A 5,397-nucleotide genomic window follows, 5' to 3' on the forward strand; every position below is an offset into this window, starting at 1 on the left:
GTAGGATACAAAAGTGGTGTACATTATTTTGTATGATCTTACACGTCAAGTACATTTTATATCTATCTCATATCGGTACTTAAAGGACATACTGGAGATGTGCTGGATTTTGCTCTTAGACATGTTTTTAGGGGTCTGATCTCTCTGATTTTAATAATGTAAAAAGACTGAGATGTATGTCATATTAATTGGTAGAGCTGGAGTTGAAGAAGTACAGTCTGATCACTTCAGAAGTTATGTAGTCTATGTAGCAGCGCAGAGGAAAATTGCAACCAATGTATTTATTGTGCTAACGAAAGAAAATAAAATAAGTCAAAGATTTTATTGAGTCCAGTTTGTTAGACTCCAGGTAGATGTGTCATCTGAAGCTTGAGTAGCATAATCTCAGTTCATGGACCCATCGGGCATAGATTAGGAACTAAGAAAGAGAGAGGGGGACCAAGGAAATGATAAGTTGAGTAAGATACATAATTAAATGCAGTTGGTGCACTCATTACATAAGAAGTATCTTGCTGAATCCTACTTCCTTAACCATATCAGAGTGTGTATGAACTTTTGGAACCACCTGAACTTGCAAAGCACAGCTCAGTTATTTCCCAGACAAACTTTCTCACAAGATTTCTGTTGCTTCCTGGTTCCATTTGGAATGGAAAGGAAGAGGCTTTTTTCAGGGCTGCAACACCATAAGGAACCTGGAAGTGCTTCCACATACAAATGAGAGAAATAATAAGAAAGAAAAGTTAACTGAAGTGGATTCAGTTTGAGGCTTGGTGACCATTTCGTCTGGTTTTTTTTTTCCAGTTATTTATTTTATTTCTAATGAAGGTCTGGAACATTTCACCATGGTCTGTGGAAAGGGGTGAATCCAGAGGGGGTTCAGGAGCACGGATACACCCCTCTTACAGTTGATGTGTGGCAGCAATAGTCCGGGGCTTTTTATCTATTATCCCCCACTTTCCCCTGTGTGGCACATCCTGTCTTACCCCATTCTTCCCCACCCCTTCCACTTACTCCCTTGCTGCTGCTGTCCCTGATGACCTGGGGTTGGGGGGATGTTGCTCCACAGCTGCTTCTTTCCTGCCAGGTTTCCCCCTCCCCAGATGTTCCCTGCCAGCCCAGGAGCAGGTGTGCGGGAAGGGAATGCACCTGCTGCCACTGCTATGGCTATCCTCCGCTGATTGTGGCTTCCTATGCAGTCCAGCTGGAGTGGGGAAGGGTCAGCATTGCCTAGTCTTAAATATAAAATTATCGTATTGGAAGCTCAAAATTATCGTATTTACTGAAAAACTATGGTATACTGAAAAAATATGCAACTACATATGCAAATAAGTCTTTTTATTTACTTTATATTGTGAGTGAGTGAGTAAGTGAGTAAGACCTGGATCACCAAAGTTGAAGTATTTCTTTATTTTGAAGGAAGTGATCATAGGAAACTTACCTGGCAAGGAAACTACCATGAGCACCAAGGTGGTTTTCCTAGTGGCTGGGGAAAACCACTAACATGGCCAAGGCAATGCCCTGACCAAGGCAATGCGTAGTTAGCCTCCCACTTTCACTTCTGTTGGGAACATCTTGGGTATACACCAATTTTATAGAAATGGGAGACTCCTCCCTAGCTTGCTTCTGCAGTCATAGGGCTGAGGGCAAGCGAAACTCATAGGTATCTGTACCCCAAGCCTCTGGTTTTGGGCCTGGACATAGGTTGTCTGACAGAGGATTTGGAAACATCTGAAGCCCCAGGCAGGGGTGGAGGGTGCTTGCTGGTAGCAGGGCCACATTTGGTTCTTGAATGACTCACAGATTTGGAATTGATTTGGCTGATTTGACTTGGGACATGAAAAATTTTCCTTAAAAAACAAAAACAAAAAACCCCAAACAAACCCAAAAGTCAGTTAAAGCTTTCCGAGAATGACTTGGGTTTTGCATATATTGCATCAATTAGCTGTCTCAAATATTTTCATACATGTTGAACACTTTTACTGTTATTGATTGTACATTGTACAGGGGTTGAAATTATTGAACAAATATAATCATCATACACCTGGCAACACTGGGAAGGAGTGGCTGTGAAACCACCCCTCTGCCTCTGGAGCAGCCAAAGGGAATGAGGACATTGGCAGTGGTGGGTAAGGGAGGGGGAATGGAGGAGAGGGGACGAGTTGCTGCACACAGGTGGGAAGGGAAGAGGGACTGAGCCAGGAGGATACATTCTTACCTGACTGGGGACTTAGTCCTGCACTCCTGCTCCTGCTGCAGGATCTGCCCCACCGGTGGTGGGTGGAAGCTGGGAGCAGATGTACAGCCATCCATGCAATGTTCCTGCACCGTCCTTTACAAAATCCTGGATGCACCCATGACTTTGCAGGATTTCTTTTGAGCACGGACTTCCTCAGGGAAGTTCTGTGGCAGTTTCTTTTCAATCCCTGGACTCCATGGTGTGGGGAATTCTTCCTTTGAGAATTACTTGCAAGAGCTGGTTGGAACTGGTTGTCGTGTTGCTCAGAGGCGTATGATGACATAATGCTGATGCATTAAAACTCAGATACGAGATAAAGCAGACCTTTCTTTTCAGACTCTGGTTCTGAGAAATTTTTTGAACACAGGCGATGTAGCAAAGACAAGGTAGTAAAATGAATTAGGAAAATGCCCAAAGTGGAAAAAAGGATCAGTTAGAAGTCCCACCAGAATTGAAAGTCTGTGGAAACATGCAGGCCAGCCAGGGAAGGTTTAAACAGCTTTTTACTTTGTATCTGCAAGAAGTGGGAGCCCACAAGCATGAAGACAGTCCAAAAGTAGCTCTGTGAAGAAGTGCTTCTGAAGTACCTGATGTTTTCAATAGTTTTCAGTTCACTCAGACAGAGAAGGTTAGCAATGTAACTGCCACTTATGTGAAAATGAAATAGGTGGAAAATGTGGTTTTAAAACAGTGTACAAAAAAGGAGAAAAAGGAGGAGTTTATGACTGATGTAAAGCTGGTAAAAAAATATATAGATGTAAGTAAGTTTGCATTAAAAAGGTCCACAGTGTGGCTCTGATCCTTATGGATCACTGTTAAATTACAGAACAGCATTAATGGAGCATGAGTTGTCATCTGCTGACATTTTGTTCAACAGAAAACCAAATGCCAGAGTCACTGGGTCTTAAAACAGATGGGAAACAGCAGAGAAAGCAAGGCAGCAGCAGCAGCAACAACAAATGAATATGATTTGGGGTCCTGTGAGGTCCCACCAATTTCATGAAAATAATGCCATGCAGATCTATGGTGTAAAACAACAGTCAGAGATACTGAGGGCAGAAGTCTGTTTCACTGACTAAGATTCAGGAGCATCACTTGTGCAGTTCTTAAATATCCCTGCTTCCCATTAACATTGTACTTTACCTTGCATAACAGCCTAATTTGCAGGTGCTGTTTCCCCCTATCTGATTCAGTCTGTCCCTGCTGTGCATGCTCAAAGGGAATCAGTGCTGTGTCAAATGTATCCAAATCTATTTTTGCTCCATGTCAATTCAGCTCTGCTCTGGATGCCCAGAAGTGCTCTGTAAATCATAGAAACTGTAGCTGACCAAAAGTCATGGGGTGTGTATGCTTTTGCTCAGCAGCCTAGTGGTTAGAGTGCCAATTCAGACAGGAGGAACATAGAAGACCCAGGGTCGAGGTTTGCTTCCCCCTAGCGGGATTTGGATCCTGATGCTCGCACTGCAGGAGAGATACTTAATCCTCAGGGCAGGCAGGGCTAAGAACCCCTTCCTGTTGAGGCTAAGCCACAGGGATGGAAGGAGAACAAGCAAGAGGGAGTCTGACTGTGGCTCAGGGAGTTGTATGCTGCTGCAGTGAGGGGGAAATGAACGCTTGCTTCTAACGTTTTCTGTGCACTTCACAATACTTGATAAATAGCAGTTAGGGACAGAGAGCAGGCTTCTTCCCATCCTGCTTCCTCTGCTTGAAACTTCTTTCCTGTGGGAGTAGAAACAGAGAATTGGAAGGAGCCTCATGTGCCATTGAATCCACCTGCTCGCATTCACAGGTATTCATTTGCTGAAGGAATCCCCCAAATGGCCACTTTAAGCTCTTGTATGCAGCGATAAGGAACGAAGTTCAGAACACAGCTAGCCACTTTTAAAATGCCATGGGTAAAGGCAGGGAGAACAAGGGCACTGCCAATGCCTTGTCATTTCATTGACAGGCAGTAGTTAATACATTCTCAGAAGACTGTAGTAACAGGATCACACCCTCCACAAGAGCTTTATACTCCAGCCAATGCCCAAACTACAGTATACAGTATTTGTGACACTTCTCACCACACATCCAGCTTATGCAGGGCAGATGAGATGCATAATGAGAAGTGTCACAGTAGAGTCAGCTGGTGTCCCACATAACAAGATCGCCTGGAGAATACCAAGTGCTGTGAGTGTGTGGGCTTTCTTATTTTCTGAAAGGAATGTCCAAGACCTTGAGGCTTGCTACTATCAGTCCACCAGACTTTCTTTTTCTCTCCAGGTAGAGGGACTCGTGTGATTCCATTGGGCCAGATCTTGTCACTAAAATGCAGTGCAAAATAGTTCCAGGACTTACAATGGCATAACTCCAGATATACATTAGTGTGTGTGATGTGTTTACTGTTAAAGAGTGGTTGTGTAAGATGCAGAAATAGTCTTGGGAACAGAGGCCAGAACCCAAGGTTCCCACATTCCCAGGGCAGGGCAGGCCCCTCTTACCTAGGCTATGGAGTCAGGCGGCTTCTTTCTTGCTTTCCTTCTGGCCTCATCTTTCTTCTCTTGGTTATCCAATGGGACAAGAGGAAAGGGGCAGAGGATGCTAACAGCTGTATCTATTCCATTACTTGGGGACTAGGGATCTCTAACAGGAAAAAAGAAGTTTAAATTCAAAACCCCTGTAGCCTAAGTCTTCCATGTCCTGGCGAAGTGCTGGAACCACTAGTCTGTTTGTGGAGGAAGGGGATCTTTATAGCATTCAGACAGATGTCCGAGACCTGTATGCCATATGCAGTCAAAGGGAATTAGAATTATGAGAATCCAAACATGTTGTAGCAGAAGTTAAAATTCCCCATTGGAGGAATTCCCCATGTGCCTCTTAAATAACAGAGGGATCTCTGAAGGTGTCAAATGATGCCTACCAAAATGAATGGAAAATCTACATGGCCCATCAAGGTAAAGTAGAATTCAGCACTGTGGGCACACCAGCTGTATACATGGACCCTTGAAAATACAGGAGAACTAGGTATCATTACATGAAAAGCAAGATGGCTTCCTGATCCTGGTTGTTTATATCAAGACTTTGCCATCAGCTATATATTAGATGCTTAGTATGTGAACCAGGATTTATGTGTGAGTCAGCCATCTTCTGAAGAAGATCTCAGAGAATCTCCAACCACAGAA

The 5,397-nt window shown here is 43.8% G+C and overlaps 1 long non-coding RNA gene across 1 annotated transcript; it reads right to left on the reverse strand.

The window, feature by feature from the left end:
• Positions 1-264: 264 nt before the first annotated feature.
• On the reverse strand, positions 265-3,957 carry LOC109324640. The gene is made up of 3 exons (XR_002104975.1): positions 2,216-3,957; positions 1,147-1,232; positions 265-418 (listed from the first exon to the last, which is right to left on the reverse strand). It is a non-coding gene; the product is annotated as an uncharacterized LOC109324640 (long non-coding RNA).
• Positions 3,958-5,397: the final 1,440 nt, after the last annotated feature.

The sequence above is a fragment of the Crocodylus porosus genome, unplaced genomic scaffold (genome assembly GCF_001723895.1).
Source record: "Crocodylus porosus isolate Cpor-Errol unplaced genomic scaffold, CroPor_comp1, whole genome shotgun sequence".
NCBI lineage: Eukaryota > Metazoa > Chordata > Crocodylia > Crocodylidae > Crocodylus > Crocodylus porosus.